This window comes from Choloepus didactylus, chromosome 5 (assembly GCF_015220235.1).
Source record: "Choloepus didactylus isolate mChoDid1 chromosome 5, mChoDid1.pri, whole genome shotgun sequence".
In the NCBI taxonomy this organism is placed as follows: Eukaryota; Metazoa; Chordata; class Mammalia; order Pilosa; family Megalonychidae; genus Choloepus; species Choloepus didactylus.
Window position 1 is genome coordinate 112,547,576 of NC_051311.1, and position 16,696 is coordinate 112,564,271.

The 16,696-nt window shown below is 36.6% G+C and overlaps 1 protein-coding gene across 16 annotated transcripts in view; it reads left to right on the forward strand.

Moving 5' to 3' along the window:
• PPP1R9A (protein phosphatase 1 regulatory subunit 9A) overlaps positions 1-16,696 on the forward strand; it is a 429,978-nt gene that overhangs the window by 257,094 nt on the left and 156,188 nt on the right. The window lies entirely within an intron of this gene.

Sequence of the window (16,696 nt, forward strand, 5' to 3'; positions counted from 1 at the left end):
ATGCGTTAGGCTGGAGCTAAAGCAGAAGATTGGCAGTAGAGATAAAATTAGACCAAAAAATATGAGTGCCAAATTCAAATAAATGTCTTAATTTTTTAGGAACACTGGATAACTGGCTTTCCTTTTTTTCCAATGTGTAAGTGTATATCACTTAACCATCTTATCAGGAACTTATAAAGTACATTGAATTTAAGTGTGAATCTTTGGTGAGACCCCTAGTAACATTATTTCTTATGTAATCTTAAATTCACAGCTGATATACAAAGATATTTCCCAGGGAGAACTAACTTGAGTTCCTTGATTTCTTTAAATAAAAAGCCACACCTTCAGTATCAGTTGTGGCTTAGGAACCATATTTTAAGCAATGACTTAGTGTATTCTCATAGCATTTAGTATAACACTTTGCACACAGAAGATTTGAATGCATCTTTTGAGTGAATGTACAGCTGGCCTCATTTTATCACACTTAGAGTAGCACATGAATATTTTGTACTTGAAAGTAGTTAACAGTCATTGCATTTCAGAATAGTTAAGAAATAACAACCTCTTTGCCCCTTCAGTGAATTACATAATGGCAGTAGTAAATATTTCCCATTATTCGTTTTACACCTTTCTTCTAGTGAACTAAAATTTGGGTGTAAAAATCTAGCTCATGTAAGTTTCAGGAAAAATTTAAAAGTCATTCCAAGGAAATACTCTTATACTTAGTATTTAATATTAATATTTAATATTTCTTGTAAGTAATATTTAAACAATATGAAATTATGAACCATTCTTCTTATGTAAATTAAGTAAATCAATCACAAAGCCAGACCAAAATGCAAGTTGATTAAAAAAAAAAAAGGTAAAAAATATTGCCTCCAGAAACTTATATATTAAGCTTCAGATTCCTCTTTTTTACACTGGTCTCTGAAAGAGAAAAGCAAACCCAGCAGAATGTTCTTTGTTGTCACTGTTGCTGTTCCATGGACTTGCTTTATAGCTTGAACCTCTTCTGTCATCTTAGTAAGCATTTCCATTGCTCTTCTTTCTGTTGTGTAGATCCTTATTTCCATTTAGTATCCTTTTCCAGGTCTGCTGGTGCTGAATTCTTTCAGCTTTCTATGAAAACACATTTTTGTAATTGTATTATTAACCATAGTCCATGGTTTATCTTAAGGTTCACTGTTTGTACAGTATACTGTTACCTTTCCTTTTTAAAATATATTTTTGCCTAATTTAGAATTCTAGATTGACAGAAATTTTTTTAGTACTATTTCCATATTTTTTTCCTGTTTCTAGGCACATGGGTGTGCATGAGCATAATTGAGTGTACACAAACTAGAAAAGGCTATAAATAATGTTTTATGGCCTATTTAATTGTATATGATGGGCATTGTAAAATTTCTATTAAAAATAGAAGGTAAAAATCGTGTGTTTTAATTTCCTCTGTCCTTTACATTTTTGAGGTAAATCTCCTTTCGCCTATGAATTACAGATTCTTAGATCTTGAGTGCAGAATCTTTAGCCTAGTTATTTTATGATTGTGCATGTGAGTGTTTAATAAAGAACAGGTGGAGGCGGGGCAAGATGGCGGACTGGTGAGCTGTATGTTTTAGTTACTCCTCCAGGAAAGTAGGTAGAAACCCAGGAACTGCGTGGACTGGACACCACAGAGCAATCTGACTTTGGGCATACTTCATACAACACTCATGAAATCGTGGAACTGCTGAGATCAACGAAATCTGTAAGTTTTTGTGGCCAGGGGACCCGCACCCCTCCCTGCCAGGCTCAGTCCCGTGGGAGGAGGGGCTGTCATCTCTGGGAAGGAGAAGGGAGAACTGCAGTAGCGGCCCTTATCGGAAACTCATTCTACTGATCCAAACTCCAACCACTGATAGACTGAGACCAGACACCAGAGAATCTGAGAGCAGCCAGCCCAGCAGAGAGGAGACAGGCATAGAAAAAAACAACACGAAAAACTCCAAAATAAAAGTGGAGGATTTTTGGAGATCTGGTGAACATAGAAAGGGGAAGGGCAGAGCTCAGGCCCTGAGGCTCATATGCAAATCCCGAAGAAAAGCTGATCTCTCTGCCCTGTGGACCTTTCCTTAATGGCCCTAATTGCTTTGTCTCTTAGCATTTCAATAACCCATTAGATCTCTGAGGAGGGCCCTTTTCTTTTTTTTTTTAATCCTTTTTTCTTTTTCTGAAACAATTACTCTAAGAAGCCCAATACAGAAAGCTTCAAAGACTTGCAATTTGGGCAGGTCAAGACAAGAGCAGAACTAAGAGAGCTCTGAGACAAAAGGCAATAATCCAGTGGCTGAGAAAATTCACTAAACACCACAACTTCCCAAGAAAAGGGGGGTGTCCGCTCACAGCCATCATCCTGGTGGACAGGAAACACTCCTGCCCATCGCCAGCCTGATAGCCCAGAGCTGCCCCAGACAACCCAGTGTGACGGAAGTGCTTCAAATAACAGGCACACACCACAAAACTGGGCGTGGACATTTGCCGTCCCTGCACCCTCAGCTGATTGTCCCAGAGTTGGGAAGGTGGAGCAGTATGAATTAACAAAGCCCCATTCAGCCATCATTGCAGCAGACTGGGAGCCTCCCTACACAGCCCAGCAGCCCAGAACTGCCCTGGGGGGGACGGCACTCACCCGTGACATAGCACAGTCATCCCTCAACAGAGGGCCAGGGGGTACACAGCCAGAAGAGGGGCCCACTTGCAAGTCTCAGGAGCCATACGCCAATACCAAGGACTTGTGGGTCAGTGGCAGGGACAAACTGTGGCAGGACTGAACTGAAGGATTAGACTATTGCAGCAGCTTTAAAACTCTAGGATCACCAGGGAGATTTGATTGTTAGAGCCACCCCTCCTCCCTGACGGCCCAGAAACAAGCCCCATATACAGGGTGGGCAACACCAACTACACACGCAAGCTTGGTACTACAATTGGACCCCACAAGACTCACTCCCCCACTCACCACAAAGGCTAAGCAGGGGAGAACTGGCTTGTGGAGAACAGGTGGCTCGTGGACGCCACCTGCTGGTTAGTTAGAGAAAGTGTACTCCACGAAGCTATAGATCTGATAAATTAGAGATAAGGACTTCAATTGGTCTACAAATCCTAAAAGAACCCTATCAAGTTCAGCAAATGCCAAGAGGCCAAAAACAACAGAAAATTATAAACCATATGAAAAAACCAGACGATATGGATAACCCAAGCCCAAGCACCCAAATCAAAAGCTCAGAAGAGACACACCACCTAGAGCAGCTACTCAAAGAACTAAAGATGAACAATGAGACCATATTACGGCATACAAAGGATATCAAGAAGACCCTAGAAGAGGATAAAGAAGACGTTGCAAAAATAAATAAAAAAATAGATGATCTTATGGAAATTAAAGAAACTGTTGACCAAATTAAAAAGATTCTGGACACTCATAGTACAAGACTAGAGGAAGTTGAACAACGAATCAGTGACCTGGAAGATGACAGAATGGAAAATGAAAGCATAAAAGAAAGAATGGGGGAAAAAATTGAAAAACTCAAAACGGACCTCAGGGATATGATAGATAATATAAAACGTCCGAATATAAGACTCATTGGTGTTCCAGAAGGGGAAGAAGAGGGTAAAGGTCTAGGAAGAGTATTCAAAGAAATTGTTGGGGAAAACTTCCCAAATCTTCTAAACAACATAAATACACAAATCATAAATGCTCAGCGAACTCCAAATAGAATAAATCCAAATAAACCCACTCCGAGACATATTCTGATCATGCTGTCAAACATGGAAGAGAAGGACCAAGTTCTGAAAGCAGCAAGAGGAAAGCAATTCACCACATACAAAGGAAACAGCATAAGACTAAGTAGTGACTACTCAGCAGCCACCATGGAGGCGAGAAGGCAGTGGCATGATATATTTAAAATTCTGAGTGAGAAAAATTTCCAACCAAGAATACTTTATCCAGCAAAGCTCTCCTTCAAATTTGGGGGAGAGCTTAAATTTTTCACAGACAAACAAATGCTGAGAGAATTTGCTAACAAGAGACCTGCCCTACTGGAGATACTAAAGGGAGCCCTACAGACAGAGAATCAAAGAAAGGACAGAGAGACTTGGAGAAAGGTTCAGTACTAAAGAGATTCGGTATGGGTACAATAAAGGATATTAATAGAGAGGGGAAAAATATGACAAACATAAACCAAAGGATAAGATGGCTGATTCAAGAAATGCCTTCACGGTTATAACGTTGAATGTGAATGGATTAAACTCCCCAATTAAAAGATACAGATTCGCAGAATGGATCAAAAAAAATGAACCATCAATATGTTGCATACAAGAGACTTATCTTAGACACAGGGACATAAAGAAATTGAAAGTGAAAGGATGGAAAAAAATATTTCATGCAAGCTACAGCCAAAAGAAAGCAGGTATAGCAATATTAATCTAAGATAAAATAGACTTTAAATGCAGGGATGTTTTGAGAGACAAAGAAGGCCACTACATACTAGTAAAAGAAGAAATAACAAGAAGAAATAACAATTGTTATTTCAACAAGAAGAAATAACAATTGTAAATGTCTATGCACCCAATCAAGGTGCCACAAAATACATGAGAGAAACACTGGCAAAACTAAAGGAAGCAATTGATGTTTCCACAATAATTGTGGGAGACTTCAACACAGCACTCTCTCCTATAGATTGATCAACCAGACGGAAGACCAATAAGGAAATTGAAAACCTAAACAATCTGATAAATGAATTAGATTTAACAGACATATACAGGACATTACATCCCAAATCAACAGGATACACATACTTTTCTAGTGCTCACAGAACATTCTCCAGAATAGATCATATGCTGGGACATAAAACAAGCCTCAATAAATTTAAAAGCATTGAAATTATTCAAAGCACATTCTCTGACCACAATGGAATACAATTAGAAGTCAATAACCATCAGAGACTTAGAAAATTCACAAATACATGGAGGTTAAACAACACACTCCTAAACAATCAGTGGGTTAAACAAGAAATAGCAAGAGAAATTGCTAAATATATAGAGATGAATGAAAATGAGAACACAACATACCAAAACCTATGGGATGCAGCAAAAGCAGTGCTAAGGGGGAAATTTATAGCACTAAACGCATATATTAAAAAGGAAGAAAGAGCCAAAATCAAAGAACTAATGGATCAACTGAAGAAGCTAGAAAATGAACAGCAAACCAATCCTAAACCAAGTAGAAGAAAAGAAATAACAAGGATTAAAGCAGAAATAAATGACATAGAGAACAAAAAAACAATAGAGAGGATAAATATCACCAAAAGTTGGTTCTTTGAGAAGATCAACAAGATTGACAAGCCCCTAGCTAGACTGACAAAATCAAAAAGAGAGAAGACCCATATAAACACAATAATGAATGAAAAAGGTGACATAACTGCAGATCCTGAAGAAATTAAAAAAATTATAAGAGGATACTATGAACATCTGTATAGCAACAAACTGGATAATGTAGAGGAAATGGACAATTTCCTGGAAACATATGAACAACCTAGACTGACCAGAGAAGAAATAGAAGACCTCAACCAACCCATCACAAGCAAAGAGATCCAATCAGTCATCAAAAATCTTCCCACAAATAAATGCCCAGGGCCAGATGGCTTCACAGGGAAATTCTACCAAACTTCCCAGAAAGAACTGACACCAATCTTACTCAAACTCTTTCAAAACATTGAAGAAAATGGAACACTACCTAACTCATTTTATGAAGCTAACATCAGTCTGATACCAAAACCAGGCAAAGATGCTACAAAAAACGAAAACTACCGGCCAATCTCCCTAATGAATATAGATGCAAAAATCCTCAACAAAATACTTGCAAATCGAATCCAAAGACACATTAAAAAAATCATACACCATGACCAAGTGGGGTTCATTCCAGGCATGCAAGGATGGTTCAACATAAGAAAATCAATCAATGTATTACAACACATTAACAATTCGAAAGGGAAAAACCAAATGATCATCTCAATAGATGCTGAAAAAGCATTTGACAAAATCCAACATCCCTTTTTGATAAAAACACTTCAAAAGGTAGGAATTGAAGGAAACTTCCTCAATATGATAAAGAGCATATATGAAAAACCCACAGCCAGCATAGTACTCAATGGTGAGAGACTGAAAGCCTTCCCTCTAAGATCAGGAACAAGACAAGAATGCCCGCTGTCACCACTGTTATTCAACATTGTGCTGGAAGTGCTAGCCGGGGCAATCCGGCAAGACAAAGAAATAAAAGGCATCCAAATTGGAAAAGAAGAAGTAAAACTCATTGTTTGCAGATGATATGATCTTATATCTAGAAAACCCTGAGAAATCGACGATACAGCTACTAGAGCTAATAAACAAATTTAGCAAAGTAGCGGGATACAAGATTAATGCACATAAGTCAGTAATGTTTCTATTTGCTAGAAATGAACAAACTGAAGAGACACTCAAGAAAAAGATACCATTTTCAATAGCAACTAAAAAAATCAAGTACCTAGGAATAAATTTACCCAAAGATGTAAAAGACCTATACAAACAAAACTACATAACTCTACTAAAAGAAATAGAAAGGGGACCTTAAAAGATGGAAAAATATTCCATGTTCATGGATAGGAAGACTAAATGTCATTAAGATGTCAATTCTACCCAAACTCATCTACAGATTCAATGCAATCCCAATCTAAATTCCAACAACCTACTTTGCAGACTTGGAAAAGCTAGTTATCAAATTTATTTGGAAAGGGAAGATGCCTCGAATTGCTAAACACACTCTAAAAAAGAAAAACGAAGTGGGAGGACTTACACTCCCTGACTTTGAAGCTTATTATAAAGCCACAGTTGTCAAAACGGCATGGTACTGGCACAAAGATAGACATATAGATCAATGGAATCGAATTGAGAATTCAGAGATAGACCCTCAGATCTATGGCCGACTGATCTTTGATAAGGCCCCCAAAGTCACTGAACTGAGTCATAATGGTCTTTTCAACAAATGGGGCTGGGAGAGTTGGATATCCATATCCAAAAGAATGAAAGAGGACCCCTACCTCACCCCCTACACAAAAATTAACTCAAAATGGACCAAAGATCTCAATATAAAAGAAAGTACCATAAAACTCCTAGAAGATAATGTAGGAAAACATCTTCAAGACCTTGTATTAGGTGGCCACTTCCTAGACTTTACACCCAAAGCACAAGCAACAAAAGAAAAAATAGATAAATGGGAACTCCTCAAGCTTAGAAGTTTCTGCACCTCAACCGAATTTCTCAAAAACGTAAAGAGGCAGCCAACTCAATGGGAAAAAATTTTTGGAAACCATTGTATCTGACAAAAGACTGATATCTTGCATATATAAAGAAATCCTACAACTCAATGACAATAGTACAGACAGCCCAATTATAAAATGGGCAAAAGATATGAAAAGACAGTTCTCTGAAGAGGAAATACAAGTGGCCAAGAAACACATGAAAAAATGTTCAGCTTCACTAGCTATTAGAGAGATGCAAATTAAGACCGCAATGAGATACCATTTAACACCAGTTAGAATGGCTGCCATTAAACAAACAGGAAACTACAAATGCTGGAGGGGATGGGGAGAAATTGGAACTCTTATTCATTGTTGGTGGGACTGTATAATGGTTCAGCCACTCTGGAAGTCAGTCTGGCAGTTCCTTAGAAAACTAGATATAGAGTTACCATTCGATCCAGCGATTGCACTTCTCGGTATATACCCGGAAGATCGGAAAGCAGTGACACGAACAGATATCTGCACGCCAATGTTCATAGCAGCATTATTCACAATTGCCAAGAGATGGAAACAACCCAAATGTCCTTCAGCAGATGAGTGGATAAATAAAATGTGGTATATACACACGATGGAATACTACACGGCAGTAAGAAGGAACGATGTCGTGAAACATGACAACATGGATGAACCTTGAAGACATACTGCTGAGTGAAATAAGCCAGGCACAAAAAGAGAAATATTATATGCTACCACTAATGTGAACTTTGAAAAATGTAAAACAAATGGTTTATAATGTAGAATGTAGGGGAACTAGCAATAGAGAGCAATTAAGGAAGGGGGAACAGTAATCCAAGAAGAACAGATAAGCTATTTAACGTTCTGGGGATGCCCAGGAATGACTATGGTCTGTTAATTTCTGATGAATATAGTAGGAACAAGTTCACAGAAATGTTGCTATATTAGGTAACTTTCTTGGGGTAAAATAGGAACATGTTGGAAGTTAAGCAGTTATCTTAGATTGGTTGTCTTTTTCTTACTCCCTTGTTATGGTTTCTTTGAAATGTTCTTTTATTGTACGTTTTTTTTTTTTTTTTCACTTTTTTTTTTTCATATAGTTGATTTAACAAAGAAGGGAAAGTTAAAAAAAAAAAAAAAGAAAAGAAAAAGAAAAACAAGGAAAAAAATATGTAGTGCCCCCTTGAGGAGCCTGTGGAGGATGCAGGGGTATTGGCCTACCCCACCTCGATGGTTGCTAACATGACCACAGACATAGGGGACTGGTGGTTTGATGGGTTGAGCCCTCTACCATAGGTTTTACCCTTGGGAAGACGGTTGCTGCAAAGGAGAAGCTGGGCCTCCCTATAATTGTGCCTAAGAGCCCCCTCCTGAATGCCTCTTTGTTGCTCAGATGTGGCCCTCTCTCTCTAGCTAAGCCAACTTGAAAGGTGAAATCACTGCCCTCCCCCCTACGTGGGATCAGACACCCAGGGGAGTGAATCTCCCTGGCAACGTGGAATATGACTCCCAGGGAGGAATGTAAACCTGGCATCGTGGGATGAACATCTTCTTGACCAAAAGAGGGATGTGAAAGGAAATGAAATAAGCTTCAGTGGCAGAGAGATTCCAAAAGGAGCCAAGAGGTCACTCTGGTGGGCACTCTTACGCACACTTTAGACAACCCTTTTAAGGTTCTAAAGAATTGGGGTAGCTGGTGGTAGATACCTGAAACTATCAAACTACAACCCAGAACCCATGAATCTCGAAGACAATTGTATAAAAATGTAGCTTATGGGGGTGACAATGGGATTGGGAAAGCCATAAGGACCACACTCCACTTTGTCTAGTTTATGGATGGATGAGTAGAAAAATAGGAGAAGGAAACAAACAAACAGACAGACAAAGGTACCCAGTGTTCTTTTTTACTTCAATTGCTCTTTTTCACTTTAATTATTATTCTTGTTATTTTTGGGTGTGTGCTAATGAAGGTATCAGGGATTGATTTAGGTGATGAATGCACAACTATGTAATGCTACTGTCAACAATCGAATGTATGATTTGTTTTGTATGGCTGCGTGGTATGTGAATGTATCTCAAGAAAATGAAGATAAAAAAAGAAAAAAAAAAGAACTGGTGACTATAATGTTTCAATCTAATAGAAAACCTTTTTGACCATTTTCCCAGTCACTCTAAAAAGCTATTATCAATTATTAAATTATCATGTGTAATGATATTTTAAAGTTATGAAGGCAATACATATTTATGGATGAAATTTTAGAAAAACATAGAAAACTTTAAAGAAGAAAATAAAAACATCAGATAGTCCCTTTCTCCCACCCCCTTCTAGAGTTGACTGCTATTAAAATGTTACTGGTGAATTCCATTGTAAGCTGTTTTCTCTGTGTAAGCCTTTGTTTATTTACTTAATGTTAGCATCATCTGAATATATAGTTTTGCATTTGTTTATGTTTTCCATTAATGAAAATATTTGTTGAGTGCTTATTATGTGGCCAACTGTGCTGTGCTCCTTATGTTTGTTTTATTTAGTCCTCTTAATAGCCCTGATTAAGTATGTATTATTTTTGTTTCTGTTTTGTATATAAAGAATCTATGTTTCCTCATGTATACTCACAGAAAGTAAGCGACAAAGAATGATTGTAAACCTAGGATATTTGACCCCAAAGTCTGTACTTAAATGCTATATTACGTTATTTGTTAATAGATTTTAGGATTCTCTACTATGGCAACATTATGTGTAAACCAGTTACATCTTGTCATAAAATGTTGTTCCAAGGTGTTGGTGAGGTCAGCATCTTTACATATAAATCGTTGTGAACATCTCTGGTAATCTCTTTGAAATTGACTCCTAGAAGTGGAAACATTGCTAAACTTCCCTTCAGAAGGGTTCAATTTGCACTCCTCCTAGTAGTGTCTAAGTGTTCTTTTGCACTATTAAGATTGAATATTGTGATTTAAATCTTTGCTAATTTGATACGTGAAGCATTATTTCTCTTTAAATGTTAATTTCTTGCTTTGAACCTTTTAAAATGTTTATTGATCACTTGTATTTTTTTCTTTTTTATAAACTATTTTCAGTTTGTTTTTTTCCAGTTGCATATTTTGCAACTGTTTTATCATCTGTTCTTTTAATGCAAATCTCCGCAAGTAACTGGTTCACACCATCTTCACTCCTTAACTGTATAGTACTTTCCTCTTTCTGATAACAAAAACTGTCAAATGCAGTAAACAGTAATTGAGTTGGAACTCTAAACTTAAGTGTAGCAAAATTCTGGGCTTTGGTTTCTACTCTTAGTATTCTGTCAGATTTTTTGTTTTGAAAATTATTGACTTCCTTTTCAAGATACCCAATGGCCTTTGCCTAGACCTAATCCTGTTTAACTTTTCAGTGCCATACTGTAATCTCTTATTTCTAATGAAATTCATGTCCACTTGCTTTTTTTGTGAAATTTGCAGGTTCTTCTCTGTAGTTCCTTTGCGTTCTATTTGTTTGTCCTGCATCATAAGAGTGGTTCTCTCCCAAGGGATTTTTATATTGTCAGTGAACTAATTTTTTTTTTTTTTTTTTTTTTTTTGACCCTGTAGAATTTGCTCCCAAATTTAAACCCTTAATACTGGTGCAGGTAGAACCTAATCACCTGAATATCTTACTTTCACCTCAAATTCAACTTAAAAGAAATTTAATTCCTTTTCCTTTTTTTTTTTTCCTTTAAGATTTTCCCATGATCTAACAGCCTGTGGTGACCCCATTTTTCATTATTTTAGCTAGAAAACTTTCCAGTTGTCTTTTATTCTTTCATTTCTGTCACCTACATAATCTCTTATTACATTGTGTATTTTCATTTTGTTTGGAATATCCCTCAGATTGCTTCTTTATATTCATTTTCTACACCATATTGCTAAGCTAGGCTTTTCTGCCACTTCCTTAGTTACTGGGGGACTTCTCTCAGCTGGTATTTCCCAGTTTATCCTTGTCCTTTTTCCAAGATTATTCTTTTCAAACTATTACTTTATGTAGCCCTTGTGAACAACAATGTACCTTTGCTCACTCTCTCTCTCTCTTTTTTTTTTTTTTTGCCGGTCATAACCCAAGGTGCTCTTGCTGGCATTGAAGACCAATGTTATTTTAAAGTGCCTATTTCTTTCTTCACTTAGGAAGATTACATGATTGCCCACACCAGTTTCTTCCCTAACTTCCTTGTACATCTGAGTCAAAATAATAAGTACTAAACCTATCATGTATTAAGCCCATATGATATGTCAATTTCCAATGTAACCCTTTTACATATATTTTTGCTAATCTTTACAATCAGCATACATAACAGTTATAGTAGACCTTCTGTAATTAAAAAGATTAATTCTTATAGTATTTATAATTGAGGACCTTAAGGTGGGATTAGGATAACTCTGGTCTGAAGTGAATCAGTGAAAGCTTATAAATAAGCAAACAAAATAATAAAAACTCACCGTAAAGAAAAAGAATTTCAGTTAAACATTTTTAAATCTTGCTAAACAAATTACTGTACCATTAATTTACATTTAATTCTTTACATGCTACAAACTTATCTAGAATATCCCTTTCTCACATCCACCTGTCAAGAAAATAGTTTGTAAATTTGTTTCACTTTGATGATGAAATGAATTTTAAGTTGCATTTTCCCCCTACACATCATCCTTCTTCCATGTATTCATTGCACTTTTTATTATGTAGATTTGGATGTTGTGCCAGTTTAGCTGTATTATGTCCCCCAAAATGCCATGTTCTTTAATGCAATCTTGAGGGGGCAGACGGATTAGTGTTGATTAGGTTGAAACCTTTTGATTGTTTCCATGGAGATGTGACCCACTCAACTGTGAATGACACCTTTGATTAGGGTGTGACTTCTTGACTGAATGTTTTATGGAAATGTGGCCCCATCTATTCAGCTGGGACTTTGATTTAATCTCTGGAGGCCTACAAAAAGAACTCACAAACAGAAGGAACTTTGCACAGCAGTTTGTGACATTTTGGAGAGCAACTGAGAGAGATAACTTTGGAGATGGCCATTGAAAACAGACTTATGCTAGCCCAGAGTTTGCTGCGGAGAAGCTGAGAGGACAAAACGCCCCAAAAGCAACATTTTGAAGAATGTACAGTTGCTGAGAGAGGAGCTGGAACATAACCCAGGATCAGCAGATGCCAGCCACATGCCTTCCCAACTAACAGAGGTTCTCCGGACACCACTGGCCTTCCTTCAGTGAACGTATATTCATGGTGATACCTTAATTTGGACATTTTCATGGCCTTCAGACTGTAAATTTGTAACCAAATAAGCCCCCTTTATAAAAACCAATCCATTTCTGGTGTTTTGCAAAATGGCAGCATTAGCAAACCGGAACAGAAGTGTTTACCACTAAGATCTGGGGCCCTGAAGCTCAATTCACCAGCCCCCTTTATTCATTCTCATTCCTATAATTTTTACAGGATGGAAAGGTAGATCTGTGTTTTCTTAACCTGAGATTCCTTTCTCTTTCCCAGGGCAGCTTTGTGGAAACCTTGGCTCCCAGACTGCCATACTTTCTATCCCTTTTCTTTTTTAATCTCTCAGTAATCCTTTTTCTACTTCACTGCTTCACATGAACTTAAAATATTACTAAATCAGCATACTGATGAGAAAATTAAGACTTGGACTATTAAGTACATTAACAGTAATTGGATGCTTTGTGATCAAAATTTAGGTCTAAACAACTTTAAAACCCAGGTTCTTTTCTCAATACTGCATTTTCTTTCATATTCTCCGACTACTCAGAATCTGTTTCCTGACATTTTGTTGTCTTCTAGTTCAAGACTGAACTTAGAGTCCAATTCTTCAATGAAAGTTTTTCTCTCTCATCAGTTGAGCAAAGGCTAAACTTTTGGCCTCTGTACTCTTGAATACCGGTAGTCCGTAACACATGCATTTGTGTTACTTTTTTGCCATCATGTTATGTATATTGAGCATATATCCCCAGATTCATTGCAAACTCATTAAGGGAGGCGTCAAGATTATATTTCTGGTATCTTCTAGACTCTTGATGAATACTCAAGTCTATTTATGGATAGACTAATTCTCATTCTAGGAATTAAACTTTTTTGGTTTGCAATTTTTTTTTGCAAATTTCCTTATTATTTTAGTTTTTAGTATTTGCTCTGTTACTGTTCCTAAAGGTAATTAACAATAATCTCTATTCTTTTTGACGGTCACATCACCATTTTGTTTTTTACATTATTCATTCTGGCTGGTGATCTTCTTGGCTTGTTTGGGGAAACACTGTGACTTCATTGTGAATCCATCTATTCTCAGTCTTTTCTCTGCCGTGGCTCCCTTCACCTTCACTTCACAAAGTCAGTAATCCCTTCTTATCACCATCCCCCTTTGTTTATAGCTTCCTTACCAAATTTATGGTAATGTTTTGTGTAGAAACACTGCCATGTTTCCAATCCCTGTGACACACATACATACATACCTACCTGTATATATTTACCTATATGTGTGTGTATGTGTGTGTGTGGTATTCTAAAACAGGGACCACATCTCACTCAAATTTGTAATCCAGTAACTCATTGTCCTTGGCATGCAGTCAGAATTGAATCACTGTTGGTAAATTACTGACTGAATCAATCAATCAAATTAATGAAGCAAGCATGTTATTTTCTCTACTTATATTTTTCCAGTACTTTTGCTATCTTTTCTTCTGATTAGAGCACTTAGAAATGTCCCTTAAATTGTACTCGTTTCATCTCATTTTATCTAAATCATTCTGTGTAGGATGTCTATTTTCAGAAATTCTTTTGACCCAGTTTGAAGTTCTTTATTCTTTCCCATTAAAGCAGTCATCTCCCTAGTTTTCTTTCACCTTTGATCACTGTCTATTAACAGTATAAAAACCTGTATTTTGCCTATACTTTTATTTCCTATGAAGTAAATGCTAGATCTGTCAATATTAACTTTTAAAAAAAAAATTTAAGTTTTCTGTCCTCTATTTAGAACTCTTCTTACTCATCATTAAATTTTTGCCTTTCCTTAAAGTGCCTATCTTCTCAAATGTTGTTGCCAGATTGAAGTTTCCTTATCATCTTTTCACTTCATGAAAGTAGGACGATGAGTATTTTTCCTTTTGACCATTTTAGCTTTCACCTTTCCTTTTTAATTTTTTTAATGGAAGGCCAACTCTATTCTCTCTTCATAAACTATACTTAACTTTAATTTGGATTTTCAAAATAAATAATGTATTTTAATTAAGTATTTGAAAGATGAAGAATTTCTTCTTGCCTTTATCTTTGATAGATATTGTTAAATCAGCCAACTTGCACTACCGGAAGGTTGCTTAGACTTGCCATACATGTTCCACCTTAGACATTGGCCACTCCAAAGCATTGATGAAGTTCTGCTATTAAAGCCTATACTGAGCACTTATTACTTTCATAGCATTCTAATTTATTTTATGTGAAGATTAAGAAGAAATACAAGGCTCTTTGCTGCATCTACTGTGGGAAAGAAGATTGTTCTCAGCAGTGAGACTGTCGACATTCCAGAAAAGGTCAACATCACGCTGAAGGGACACACAGTTATTGTGAAGGGCCCCCAGGGAATCCTGCGGAGGGACTTCAGTCATATCAGTGTAGAAGTCAGTCTACTTGGGAATAAAAAGAAGAGTCTTTGGGTTGACAAACAGTGGGGAAGAAGAAAGGAACTGGCTACAGTCCGCACTCTGTCATCAAGTCCAGAACACAGTGTAGGGTGTTAAACTGGGCTTCCTTTACAAGATGAAGTCTGCATATACTCACTTCCCCATCAACATTGTTAATAAGGAGAGTGGGTCTCTGGTTGAAATCTGAAATTTCTTGGGTGAAAAATGCATCTGCAGGTTTGGATGAGGCCAGGTGTTGCCTGTTCAGTGTCTCAAGCCCAGAAAGATGAGTTAATTCTTGAAGGAAATGACATTGAACTTGTATCAAATTTAGCTGCTTTGATTCAGCAAGCCACAACAGTTACAAACAAAGATATTGGAAAATTTTTGGATGCTATCTATGTCTTTGAAAAAGAAATAGTTCAGCAGGCTGATGAATCAGATCTAAGAGTTGTGCAGCAATGGAAGTAAGATGCCAGACCTATTTGTGATTTTAAAGATTCAATAAAATTCATCTGTTAAAAAAAAAAAAGAAATTCAAGGCATAGTACTAGTCATTAAAGTAATTTAGAATAAATTTATGACACAAAGCACCTCACCCAACATATACCTACACAATAACAATTTTTATAAAGCAACACAGAGAAATATTAAACTAGGATATAAATTGTCTATTCACAATACAGAGAAATATTAAACTATGATACAAATTGTCTGTTCACTTGTATAAAGATATATGGTTAAAAATGGTATTAAGGTTAAGTAATGTTTAATCAGGAAAGATGTTTTGTAGAAAGTGTATGATAAACAAATTTTTAAGTGAGGACTGGCCAGGAGAGGATGCCATTTCAGGAAAGGGAATGGTATAAATAATGATAGAAAGGGGAATAAACAGGATAAAGACACTTTTGAGTCTCATCAACATCAGTGTATCAGACATGCTATCCTGAAATTGAACAGTCCTAACTTTTGTCCCATCTAGAGAATAAAATTACAAATAAACTGAATTCTTTCTCTATTTTCCAAAAGGGTTTAATAGGATAAGTAATACATATTTGTTACTTTGGACTTAGATACAAGACCCAAGATATTTGTATTCTATCAGATTAGAGAGACCTTATACATAAAGAAATACCAAACAGTATCTGGTAACATATAAGGTGAGGTACAGGTATAAAATATTTGATATAGGAGAGGTTTGAATGATGAAAAAGATCACTACGCCAGATAAGCAAGTAAAGTAACTCTTTGAAGGGAAGTTAACATTTGAGCTGGGCCTTCAAGAGGAGCTTTTTGAGAGGTTGGGAAAGAAATTTATGAACAATTATTTTGTGAAAGATTCCAAAACAGGAATTTGGACAGTCTTTTTAGTGTATGGCTTACCTTAGTGCTTTTAGTTTATGCAAGGATGTTGTTGGATAAAAATGAAAAAAATGTTGAGATGCAACCAGGAGTTGATAGTAATATGATATTTTGTCAGATAAATAAATGGAGACATATAAACAATGTTTATAGATCAGAAGACTCAATATTGTTAGCAGACCTCAGATGTCTCCATATTGATATGTAGATTGAAAGTAATCCCAATCAGAATCCCAGCAGACTTCATTTCAGGGGGGTGGGGGGGTGGGGAGGGGGTGTCATTGAGAAACTGAGAAGCTGATTCCAAAATGAGTATGGAAATAGAAAGGATCTAGAATAGCAATTCGGGGGGGTGGGGGGAGCACATTTAGAGGATTTATCTG